The 13,072-nt window shown below is 39.9% G+C and overlaps 5 non-coding genes across 5 annotated transcripts; all 5 read right to left on the reverse strand.

Annotated features, from left to right (window-relative positions):
- Nucleotides 1-1,633: 1,633 nt before the first annotated feature.
- On the reverse strand, nt 1,634-1,706 carry TRNAF-GAA (transfer RNA phenylalanine (anticodon GAA)). The gene has a single exon. It is a non-coding gene; the product is annotated as a tRNA-Phe (tRNA).
- A 1,642-nt stretch (nt 1,707-3,348) lies between these two features.
- On the reverse strand, nt 3,349-3,421 carry TRNAF-GAA (transfer RNA phenylalanine (anticodon GAA)). Its single transcript has one exon. It is a non-coding gene; the product is annotated as a tRNA-Phe (tRNA).
- Nucleotides 3,422-7,395: 3,974 nt separating this feature from the next.
- On the reverse strand, nt 7,396-7,468 carry TRNAF-GAA (transfer RNA phenylalanine (anticodon GAA)). The gene has a single exon. It is a non-coding gene; the product is annotated as a tRNA-Phe (tRNA).
- A 2,808-nt stretch (nt 7,469-10,276) lies between these two features.
- On the reverse strand, nt 10,277-10,349 carry TRNAF-GAA (transfer RNA phenylalanine (anticodon GAA)). Its single transcript has one exon. It is a non-coding gene; the product is annotated as a tRNA-Phe (tRNA).
- A 1,657-nt stretch (nt 10,350-12,006) lies between these two features.
- On the reverse strand, nt 12,007-12,079 carry TRNAF-GAA (transfer RNA phenylalanine (anticodon GAA)). Its single transcript has one exon. It is a non-coding gene; the product is annotated as a tRNA-Phe (tRNA).
- Between the last annotated feature and the right edge of the window lie 993 nt (nt 12,080-13,072).

Below are 13,072 nucleotides of genomic sequence, written 5' to 3' on the forward strand. Positions count from 1 at the left end.
GTAGGCAACAAGTGGGCATCTGATCAATCACTAGGAGGGTACATCTATGTGTTAAAGTATGCTGTATCCTTCTGCAGCTAACTGGGCACAATTAGTCAATTAATTTTTTATTGCGCAAGCTAGGTATTTCTTTTTTTCTAAACGCTAAATAGGCTAGCAATCTAATACACAGAAATGTGTGGCATGAGGAAGCAAGCTATATCATCTGACACTTTGGTCCAAGGTTAGATGGAAAATGATGCAGGCTACAGTTTACCCTAAAATCGAGATAGAAACGGCAAATAATGGAAGTCAAAGCTGAAGGCAAGAGAGGTGGAATCCATTTTCAAAGAAAGATAGAAAACACGTACTGTCTTGTACTGATGGTATGTCAATTAGGTTGATGAAAGGTTTTATTAATTAAATAAAACGTCACCGGAAGCTGACTCCAAAAAAGAAACTTGCCTGACGAACTAGCTGCTCAGTCTTTGACCAAACCAAGGATTTAACCAGGGACCCTTAGATCTAAAGTTTGACGTCCTCGCAACTGAGCTCTTTCAGCCCGTTTTTTCACAGTGCCTTCCTTATTATTGTTAATCATTGTAGACAAGAAATATAAGTCGCAATCATTCACTGTGAGGGTACAGCTATGTGTTACACTTTGCTGTATCCTTCTGTAGCTAACTGGGGGCAATTACTCCTTTACTTTTTTGCTACGTGAGGTAGGTACTTCTTTTTTTCTAAACTCTGAATAGGCTACCACTCTCATAAACAGAAATGTGTGGCATGACCAAGCAAGCTATATCATCTGACAGTTTGGCTCATGGGAAAATGGAAGATGACGCCGGCTACGGTTTACATTAAAATCAAGATAGAAACGGGAAATAATGGAAGTCAAAGCTGAAGGCAAGAGAGGTGGAAGCCATTTTGAAAGGAAGATAGAAAATAAGTTCTCTTTTGTACCGATGGCATGTCGATCAGGTTGATGCAAGTTTTTATCAATGAAATAAAATGTCACTTGAGAGTGACTCCAAGAAAGAAACATGCCTAACAAGCTGAGTGCTTGGTCTTTGGCACAACCCAGGATTGAACCAAGGACCTCTTTTATCTTTAGTCTAACATTATCCTAACTGAGATATTTTAGCCAGGTGTCATGAAAAGCTTTCCGTATCATTTTTAATCATTGTAGACAAGACACAGAAGTCTAAATCATTCACTGTGAGGGTACAGCTATGTCTTAAACTTTGTTGTATCCTTCTCCAGTTAACTGGGTGTAATTAGGGAATTTGTTTTTTATTCTGCAAGCTAGGTATTTCTTTTTTTCTAAACTCTAAATAGGCTAGCAATCTAATGCACAGAAATGTGTGGCATGAGTAAGCAAGCTATTTCATCCGACACTTTGGTTCAAGGGAAGATGGAGACTGATGCAGACTGCGGGTTACCTTAAAATCAAGATAGAAACAGTAAATAATGGAAGTCAAAGCTGAAGGCAAGAGAGGTGGAATCCATTTTGAAAGGAAGATAGAAAACAAGTACTGTCTTGTACTGATGGTATGTCAATTAGGTTGATGAAAGGTTTTATCAATTAAATAAAACGTCACCAGAAGTTGAATCCAAGAAAGAAACACGCCTAATAAGCTGTCTTCTGAGTCTTTGCCGAAACCCGGGATTGAACCAGGGACCTTTAGATCTTCAGTCTAACGCTCTCCCAACTGAGCTATTTCGGCCAGTTATTTCACAGCTCCCTCCGTTTTCTTCTTAATCATTGTAGACAAGACATACACCTCCAAATCATTCACTTTGATGGTACAGCTATGTCTTAAACTTCCGGTATCCTTCTGCAGCTAACTGGGTGCATTTACTCATTTACTTTTTTGGTGCGCAACCTAGGTACTTCTTTTATTCCAAACTCTGAATAGGCACACAAATGTGTGGGATGAGTAAGCAAGCTATATCATCTGACAGCTTGGTTCATGGGAAAATAGAAGATGATGCAGCCTAAGCTTTACATTAAAATCAAGATAGAAACTGGAAATAATGGAAGTCAAAGCTGAAGGCAAGAGAGGTGGAAGCCATTTTGAAAGGAAGATAGAACGCAAGTGCTGTGCTCTACTGATGGTATGTCGATCAGGTTATTGAAAGGTTTCATCTATGAACTAAAATGTCTACTGAAGCTGACTCCAAGAGAGAACTACACCTAATTAGCTAGGTGCTCAGTCCTTGCCGAAACCCGGGATTGAACCTGGGACCTTTAGATCTTCAGTCTAACGCTCTCCCAACTGAGCTATTTCGGCCAGTTGTCAGAGAATACCTTCCTGATGATTCTTAATCATTGCAGGCAACAAGTGGGCATCTGATCAATCACTAGGAGGGTACATCTATGTGTTAAAGTATGCTGTATCCTTCTGCAGCTAACTGGGCACAATTAGTCAATTTATTTTTTATTGCGCAAGCTAGGTATTTCTTTTTTTCTAAACGCTAAATAGGCTAGCAATCTAATACACAGAAATGTGTGGCATGAGGAAGCAAGCTATATCATCTGACACTTTGGTCCAAGGTTAGATGGAAAATGATGCAGGCTACAGTTTACCCTAAAATCGAGATAGAAACGGCAAATAATCAAAGTCAAAGCTGAAGGCAAGAGAGGTGGAAACCATTTTCAAAGGAAGATAGAAAACACGTACTGTCTTGTACTGATGGTATGTCAATTAGGTTGATGAAAGGTTTTATCAATTAAATAAAACGTCACCAGAAGCTGAATCCAAGAAAGAAACACGCCTAACAAGCTGCCTTCTGAGTCTTTGTCGAAACACGGGATTGAACCAGGGACCTTTAGATCTTCAGTCTAACACTCTCCCAACTGAGCTATTTCGGCCAGTTATTTCACAGGTCCCTCCGTTTTCTTCTTAATCATTGTAGACAAGACATACACCTCGAAATCATTCACTTTGAGGGTACAGCTATGTCTTAAACTTCCGGTATCCTTCTGCAGCTAACTGGGTGCATTTACTCATTTACTTTTTTGGTGCGCAACCTAGGTACTTCTTTTATTCCAAACTCTGAATAGGCACACAAATGTGTGGGATGAGTAAGCAAGCTATATCATCTGACAGCTTGGTTCATGGGAAAATAGAAGATGATGCAGCCTAAGCTTTACATTAAAATCAAGATAGAAACTGGAAATAATGGAAGTCAAAGCTGAAGGCAAGAGAGGTGGAAGCCATTTTGAAAGGAAGATAGAACGCAAGTGCTGTGCTCTACTGATGGTATGTCGATCAGGTTATTGAAAGGTTTCATCTATGAACTAAAATGTCTACTGAAGCTGACTCCAAGAGAGAACTACACCTAATTAGCTAGGTGCTCACTCCTTGCCAAAACCCGGGATTGAACCAGGGACCTTTAGATCTTCAGTCTAACGCTCTCCCAACTGAGCTATTTCGGCCAGTTGTCAAAGAATACCTTCCTGATGATTCTTAATCATTGTAGGCAACAAGTGGGCATCTGATCAATCACTAGGAGGGTACATCTATGTGTTAAAGTATGCTGTATCCTTCTGCAGCTAACTGGGCACAATTAGTCAATTCATTTTTTATTGCGCAAGCTAGGTATTTCTTTTTTTCTAAACGCTAAATAGGCTAGCAATCTAATACATAGAAATGTGTGGCATGAGGAGGCAAGCTATATCATCTGACACTTTGGTCCAAGGTTAGATGGAAAATGATGCAGGCTACAGTTTACCCTAAAATCGAGATAGAAACGGGAAATAATGGAAGTCAAAGCTGAAGGCAAGAGAGGTGGAATCCATTTTCAAAGGAAGATAGAAAACACGTACTGTCTTGTACTGATGGTATGTCAATTAGGTTGATGAAAGGTTTTATTAATTAAATAAAACGTCACCGGAAGCTGACTCCAAAAAAGAAACTTGCCTGACGAACTAGCTGCTCAGTCTTTGACCAAACCAAGAATTTAACCAGGGACCCTTAGATCTAAAGTTTGACGTCCTCGCAACTGAGCTCTTTCAGCCCGTTTTTTCACAGTGCCTTCCTTATTATTATTAATCATTGTAGACAAGAAATATAAGTCGCAATCATTCACTGTGAGGGTACAGCTATGTGTTACACTTTGCTGTATCCTTCTGTAGCTAACTGGGGGCAATTACTCCTTTACTTTTTTGCTACGCGAGCTAGGTACTTATTTTTTTCTAAACTCTGAATAGGCTACCATTCTTATAAACAGAAATGTGTGGCATGACTAAGCAAGCTATATCATCTGACAGTTTGGCTCATGGGAAAATGGAAGATGACGCCGCCTACGGTTTACATCAAAATCAAGATAGAAACGGGAAATAATGGAAGTCAAAGCTGAAGGCAAGAGAGGTGGAAGCCATTTTGAAAGGAAGATAGAAAATAAGTGCTCTTTTGTACCGATGGCATGTCGATCAGGTTGATGCAAGTTTTTATCAATGAAATAAAATGTCCCTTGAGAGTGACTCCAAGAAAGAAACATGCCTAACAAGCTGAGTGCTTGGTCTTTGGCACAACCCAGGATTGAACCAAGGACCTTTTTTATCTTTAGTCTAACATTCTCCCAACTGAGATATTTAAACCAGGTGTCATGAAAAGCTTTCCGTATCATTTTTAATCATTGTAGACAAGACACAGAAGTCTAAATCATTCACTGTGGGGGTACAGCTATGTCTTAAACTTTGCTGTATCCTTCTCCAGTTAACTGGGTGTAATTAGGGAATTTGTTTTTTATTGTGCAAGCTAGGTATTTCTTTTTTTCTAAACTCTAAATAGGCTAGCAATCTAATGCACAGAAATGTGTGGCATGAGTAAGCAAGCTATTTCATCCGACACTTTGGTTCAAGGGAAGATGGAGACTGATGCAGACTGCGGGTTACCTAAAAATCAAGACAGAAACAGTAAATAATGGAAGTCAAAGCTGAAGGCAAGAGAGGTGGAATCCATTTTGAAAGGAAGATAGAAAACAAGTACTGTCTTGTACTGATGGTATGTCAATTAGGTTGATGAAAGATTTTATCAATTAAATAAAACGTCACCAGAAGCTGAATCCAAGAAAGAAACACGCCTAACAAGCTGTCTTCTGAGTCTTTGCCGAAACCCGGGACCTTTAGATCTTCAGTCTAACGCTCTCCCAACTGAGCTATTTCGGCCAGTTATTTCACAGGTCCCTCCGTTTTCTTCTTAATCATTGTAGACAAGACATACACCTCGAAATCATTCACTTTGAGGGTACAGCTATGTCTTAAACTTCCGGTATCCTTCTGCAGCTAACTGGGTGCATTTACTCATTTACTTTTTTGGTGCGCAACCTAGGTACTTCTTTTATTCCAAACTCTGAATAGGCACACAAATGTGTGGGATGAGTAAGCAAGCTATATCATCTGACAGCTTGGTTCATGGGAAAATGTAAGATGATGCAGCCTAAGGTTTACATTAAAATCAAGATAGAAACTGGAAATAATGGAAGTCAAAGCTGAAGGCAAGAGAGGTGGAAGCCATTTTGAAAGGAAGATAGAACGCAAGTGCTGTGCTCTACTGATGGTATGTCGAACAGGTTATTAAAAGGTTTCATCTATGAACTAAAATGTCTACTGAAGCTGACTCCAAGAGAGAACTACACCTAATTAGCTAGGTGCTCAGTCCTTGCCAAAACCCGGGATTGAACCAGAGAGCTTTAGATCTTCAGTTTAACGCTCTCCCAAATGAGCTATTTCGGCCAGTTGTCAGAGAATACCTTCCTGATGATTCTTAATCATTGCAGGCAACAAGTGGGCATCTGATCAATCACTAGGAGGGTACATCTATGTGTTAAAGTATGCTGTATCCTTCTGCAGCTAACTGGGCACAATTAGTCAATTTATTTTTTATTGCGCAAGCTAGGTATTTCTTTTTTTCTAAACGCTAAATAGGCTAGCAATCTAATACACAGAAATGTGTGGCATGAGGAAGCAAGCTATATCATCTGACACTTTGGTCCAAGGTTAGATGGAAAATGATGCAGGCTACAGTTTACCCTAAAATCGAGATAGAAACGGCAAATAATGGAAGTCAAAGCTGAAGGCAAGAGAGGTGGAATCCATTTTCAAAGAAAGATAGAAAACACTTACTGTCTTGTACTGATGGTATGTCAATTAGGTTGATGAAAGGTTTTATTAATTAAATAAAACGTCACCGGAAGCTGACTCCAAAAAAGAAACTTGCCTGACGAACTAGCTGCTCAGTCTTTGACCAAACCAAGGATTTAACCAGGGACCCTTAGATCTAAAGTTTGACGTCCTCGCAACTGAGCTCTTTCAGCCCGTTTTTTCACAGTGCCTTCCTTATTATTGTTAATCATTGTAGACAAGAAATATAAGTCGCAATCATTCACTGTGAGGGTACAGCTATGTGTTACACTTTGCTGTATCCTTCTGTAGCTAACTGGGGGCAATTACTCCTTTACTTTTTTGCTACGCGAGGTAGGTACTTCTTTTTTTCTAAACTCTGAATAGGCTACCACTCTCATAAACAGAAATGTGTGGCATGACCAAGCAAGCTATATCATCTGACAGTTTGGCTCATGGGAAAATGGAAGATGACGCCGGCTAGGGTTTACATTAAAATCAAGATAGAAACGGGAAATAATGGAAGTCAAAGCTGAAGGCAAGAGAGGTGGAAGCCATTTTGAAAGGAAGATAGAAAATAAGTTCTCTTTTGTACCGATGGCATGTCGATCAGGTTGATGCAAGTTTTTATCAATGAAATAAAATGTCACTTGAGAGTGACTCCAAGAAAGAAACATGCCTAACAAGCTGAGTGCTTGGTCTTTGGCACAACCCAGGATTGAACCAAGGACCTTTTTTATCTTTAGTCTAACATTATCCTAACTGAGATATTTTAGCCAGGTGTCATGAAAAGCTTTCCGTATCATTTTTAATCATTGTAGACAAGACACAGAAGTCTAAATCATTCACTGTGAGGGTACAGCTATGTCTTAAACTTTGTTGTATCCTTCTCCAGTTAACTGGGTGTAATTAGGGAATTTGTTTTTTATTCTGCAAGCTAGGTATTTCTTTTTTTCTAAACTCTAAATAGGCTAGCAATCTAATGCACAGAAATGTGTGGCATGAGTAAGCAAGCTATTTCATCCGACACTTTGGTTCAAGGGAAGATGGAGACTGATGCAGACTGCGGTTTACCTAAAAATCAAGATAGAAACAGTAAATAATGGAAGTCAAAGCTGAAGGCAAGAGAGGTGGAATCCATTTTGAAAGGAAGATAGAAAACAAGTACTGTCTTGTACTGATGGTATGTCAATTAGGTTGATGAAAGGTTTTATCAATTAAATAAAACGTCACCAGAAGCTGAATCCAAGAACGAAACACGCCTAACAAGCTGTCTTCTGAGTCTTTGCCGAAACCCGGGATTGAACCAGGGACCTTTAGATCTTCAGTCTAACGCTCTCCCAACTGAGCTATTTCGGCCAGTTATTTCACAGCTCCCTCCGTTTTCTTCTTAATCATTGTAGACAAGACATACACCTCCAAATCATTCACTTTGATGGTACAGCTATGTCTTAAACTTCCGGTATCCTTCTGCAGCTAACTGGGTGCATTTACTCATTTACTTTTTTGGTGCGCAACCTAGGTACTTCTTTTATTCCAAACTCTGAATAGGCACACAAATGTGTGGGATGAGTAAGCAAGCTATATCATCTGACAGCTTGGTTCATGGGAAAATAGAAGATGATGCAGCCTAAGCTTTACATTAAAGTCAAGATACAAACTGGAAATAATGGAAGTCAAAGCTGAAGGCAACAGAGGTGGAAGCCATTTTGAAAGGAAGATAGAACGCAAGTGCTGTGCTCTACTGATGGTATGTCGATCAGGTTATTGAAAGGTTTCATCTATGAACTAAAATGTCTACTGAAGCTGACTCCAAGAGAGAACTACACCTAATTAGCTAGGTGCTCAGTCCTTGCCGAAACCCGGGATTGAACCAGGGACCTTTAGATCTTCAGTCTAACGGTCTCCCAACTGAGCTATTTCGGCCAGTTGTCAGAGAATACCTTCCTGATGATTCTTAATCATTGTAGGCAACAAGTGGGCATCTGATCAATCACTAGGAGGGTACATCTATGTGTTAAAGTATGCTGTATCCTTCTGCAGCTAACTGGGCACAATTAGTCAATTTATTTTTTATTGCGCAAGCTAGGTATTTCTTTTTTTCTAAACGCTAAATAGGCTAGCAATCTAATACACAGAAATGTGTGGCATGAGGAAGCAAGCTATATCATCTGACACTTTGGTCCAAGGTTAGATGGAAAATGATGCAGGCTACAGTTTACCCTAAAATCGAGATAGAAACGGCAAATAATCGAAGTCAAAGCTGAAGGCAAGAGAGGTGGAATCCATTTTCAAAGGAAGATAGAAAACACGTACTGTCTTGTACTGATGGTATGTCAATTAGGTTGATGAAAGGTTTTATTAATTAAATAAAACGTCACCGGAAGCTGACTCCAAAAAAGAAACTTGCCTGACGAACTAGCTGCTCAGTCTTTGACCAAACCAAGAATTTAACCAGGGACCCTTAGATCTAAAGTTTGACGTCCTCGCAACTGAGCTCTTTCAGCCCGTTTTTTCACAGTGCCTTCCTTATTATTATTAATCATTGTAGACAAGAAATATGAGTCGCAATCATTCACTGTGAGGGTACAGCTATGTGTTACACTTTGCTGTATCCTTCTGTAGCTAACTGGAGGCAATTACTCCTTTACTTTTTTGCTACGCGAGCTAGGTACTTCTTTTTTTCTAAACTCTGAATAGGCTACCATTCTCATAAACAGAAATGTGTGGCATGACTAAGCAAGCTATATCATCTGACAGTTTGGCTCATGGGAAAATGGAAGATGACGCCGCCTACGGTTTACATCAAAATCAAGATAGAAACGGGAAATAATGGAAGTCAAAGCTGAAGGCAAGAGAGGTGGAAGCCATTTTGAAAGGAAGATAGAAAATAAGTGCTCTTTTGTACCGATGGCATGTCGATCAGGTTGATGCAAGTTTTTATCAATGAAATAAAATGTCCCTTGAGATTGACTCCAAGAAAGAAACATGCCTAACAAGCTGAGTGCTTGGTCTTTGGCACAACCCAGGATTGAACCAAGGACCTTTTTTTATCTTTAGTCTAACATTCTCCCAACTGAGATATTTAAACCAGGTGTCATGAAAAGCTTTCCGTATCATTTTTAATCATTGTAGACAAGACACAGAAGTCTAAATCATTCACTGTGAGGGTACAGCTATGTCTTAAACTTTGTTGTATCCTTCTCCAGTTAACTGGGTGTAATTAGGGAATTCGTTTTTTATTCTGCAAGCTAGGTATTTCTTTTTTTCTAAACTCTAAATAGGCTAGCAATCTAATGCACAGAAATGTGTGGCATGAGTAAGCAAGCTATTTCATCCGACACTTTGGTTCAAGGGAAGATGGAGACTGATGCAGACTGCGGGTTACCTAAAAATCAAGATAGAAACAGTAAATAATGGAAGTCAAAGCTGAAGGCAAGAGAGGTGGAATCCATTTTGAAAGGAAGATAGAAAACAAGTACTGTCTTGTACTGATGGTATGTCAATTAGGTTGATGAAAGGTTTTATCAATTAAATAAAACGTCACCAGAAGCTGAATCCAAGAAAGAAACACGCCTAAAAAGCTGTCTTCTGAGTCTTTGCCGAAACCCGGGATTGAACCAGGGACCTTTATATCTTCAGTCTAACGCTCTCCCAACTGAGCTATTTCGGCCAGTCATTTGACCGGTCCCTCCGTTTTCTTCTTAATCATTGTAGACAAGACATACACCTCGAAATCATTCACTTTGAGGGTACAGCTATGTCTTAAACTTCCGGTATCCTTCTGCAGCTAACTGGGTGCAATTACTCATTTAATTTTTTGGTGCGCAACCTAGGTACTTCTTTTATTCCAAACTCTGAATAGGCACACAAATGTGTGGGATGAGTAAGCAAGCTATATCATCTGACAGCTTGGTTCATGGGAAAATGGAAGATGACGCAGCCTAAGCTTTACATTAAAATCAAGATAGAAACTGGAAATAATGGAAGTCAAAGCTGAAGGCAACAGAAGTGGAAGCCATTTTGAAAGGAAGATAGAACGCAAGTGCTGTGCTCTACTGATGGTATGTTGATCCGGTTATTAAAAGGTTTCATCTATGAACGAAAATGTCTTCTGAAGCTGACTCCAAGAGAGAACTACACCTAATTAGCTAGGTGCTCAGTCCTTGCCAAAACCCGGGATTGAACCAGGGACCTTTAGATCTTCAATCTAACGCTCTCCCAACTGAGCTATTTCGGCCACTTATTTCACAGGTCCCTCCGTATTCTTCTTAATCATTGTAGACAAGACATACACCTCGAAATCATTCACTTTGAGGGTACAGCTATGTCTTAAACTTCCGGTATCCTTCTGCAGCTAACTGGGTGCAATTACTCATTTACTTTTTTGGTGCGCAACCTAGGTACTTCTTTTATTCCAAACTCTGAATAGGCACACAAATGTGTGGGATGAGTAAGCAAGCTATATCATCTGACAGCTTGGTTCATGGGAAAATAGAAGATGATGCAGCCTAAGCTTTACATTAAAATCAAGATAGAAACTGGAAATAATGGAAGTCAAAGCTGAAGGCAAGAGAGGTGGAAGCCATTTTGAAAGGAAGATAGAACGCAAGTGCTGTGCTCTACTGATGGTATGTCGAACAGGTTATTAAAAGGTTTCATCTATGAACTAAAATGTCTACTGAAGCTGACTCCAAGAGAGAACTACACCTAATTAGCTAGGTGCTCAGTCCTTGCCAAAACCCGGGATTGAACCAGAGAGCTTTAGATCTTCAGTTTAACGCTCTCCCAAATGAGCTATTTCGGCCAGTTGTCAGAGAATACCTTCCTGATGATTCTTAATCATTGCAGGCAACAAGTGGGCATCTGATCAATCACTAGGAGGGTACATCTATGTGTTAAAGTATGCTGTATCCTTCTGCAGCTAACTGGGCACAATTAGTCAATTTATTTTTTATTGCGCAAGCTAGGTATTTCTTTTTTTCTAAACGCTAAATAGGCTAGCAATCTAATACACAGAAATGTGTGGCATGAGGAAGCAAGCTATATCATCTGACACTTTGGTCCAAGGTTAGATGGAAAATGATGCAGGCTACAGTTTACCCTAAAATCGAGATAGAAACGGCAAATAATGGAAGTCAAAGCTGAAGGCAAGAGAGGTGGAATCCATTTTCAAAGAAAGATAGAAAACACGTACTGTCTTGTACTGATGGTATGTCAATTAGGTTGATGAAAGGTTTTATTAATTAAATAAAACGTCACCGGAAGCTGACTCCAAAAAAGAAACTTGCCTGACGAACTAGCTGCTCAGTCTTTGACCAAACCAAGGATTTAACCAGGGACCCTTAGATCTAAAGTTTGACGTCCTCGCAACTGAGCTCTTTCAGCCCGTTTTTTCACAGTGCCTTCCTTATTATTGTTAATCATTGTAGACAAGAAATATAAGTCGCAATCATTCACTGTGAGGGTACAGCTATGTGTTACACTTTGCTGTATCCTTCTGTAGCTAACTGGGGGCAATTACTCCTTTACTTTTTTGCTACGCGAGGTAGGTACTTCTTTTTTTCTAAACTCTGAATAGGCTACCACTCTCATAAACAGAAATGTGTGGCATGACCAAGCAAGCTATATCATCTGACAGTTTGGCTCATGGGAAAATGGAAGATGACGCCGGCTACGGTTTACATTAAAATCAAGATACAAACTGGAAATAATGGAAGTCAAAGCTGAAGGCAACAGAGGTGGAAGCCATTTTGAAAGGAAGATAGAACGCAAGTGCTGTGCTCTACTGATGGTATGTCGATCAGGTTATTGAAAGGTTTCATCTATGAACTAAAATGTCTACTGAAGCTGACTCCAAGAGAGAACTACACCTAATTAGCTAGGTGCTCAGTCCTTGCCGAAACCCGGGATTGAACCAGGGACCTTTAGATCTTCAGTCTAACGCTCTCCCAACTGAGCTATTTCGGCCAGTTGTCAGAGAATACCTTCCTGATGATTTTTAATCATTGTAGGCAACAAGTGGGCATCTGATCAATCACTAGGAGGGTACATCTATGTGTTAAAGTATGCTGTATCCTTCTGCAGCTAACTGGGCACAATTAGTCAATTTATTTTTGTGAGAAACTGGGGCTGATTGCAGAGGCCCCATAACTTTTTGCCCCCATTTTCCACTTTATGCTGGTGTTTTCCTGACTCTGATGGTGCCCTGGGTACTGCTAACCAGTCCCAGGGCCTGTGCTCTGTGTAAAATGGATATGCAAATTAGGCTAATTATAATTGGCTAAGTTAACCTACCTATAAGTCCCTAGTATATGGTAGGGCATGTAGGTTTAGGGACCACAGCATAGGTGGTGCACACCTAGGTGCATTGCTGAGGTGCCCAGTGTCATTTTAAAAGCAAGCCTGCCTTGCTGGCTGCTTTTAAATTAAAGTTATATGCAAATTCGACTTTGGAATTAAAGGTACTTCCAAAGTCTTAAACTACCTTATTTTTACATATAAGTCACCCCTAAGGTGTGCCCTATGTGCCCCTAGGGCTGGGTGCCATGTAACTATAAGCAGCGACTTTATAAAAATAGATTTATATGCCCTGGTGAGGTAAAAACAGCCAAATTCGTTTTTCCCTCATTGAAGTGAATGGCCTTCATAGGCTAGAATGGGCAGACTTTATTTTAAATTTTAAAGTCTCCTTAAATGTTACATACCAAGAATTTGGTATCAAATTGATTGTTATAATAAATCCCACAACTTCCAGTTGTTGGATTTAATATAACTAGTGCAGGTAAAAAGTTTAGACTTTACCTAAAAAGTTGCCAATTTCAGCTCTGCATTGTTTTTGCTGCTGTGCTCTGATTGGCCAGCCTGCAGCAGCTTCTGCCAGGCTGCTTTAATGAGGTGTGAAGTGGCCTGACTTCACACAAAGGAATGTGCTTGGGGGAGAGAATCTCCCCTCAGCAGATG

Source organism: Pleurodeles waltl, chromosome 8 (assembly GCF_031143425.1).
Source record: "Pleurodeles waltl isolate 20211129_DDA chromosome 8, aPleWal1.hap1.20221129, whole genome shotgun sequence".
Taxonomy (NCBI): domain Eukaryota; kingdom Metazoa; phylum Chordata; class Amphibia; order Caudata; family Salamandridae; genus Pleurodeles; species Pleurodeles waltl.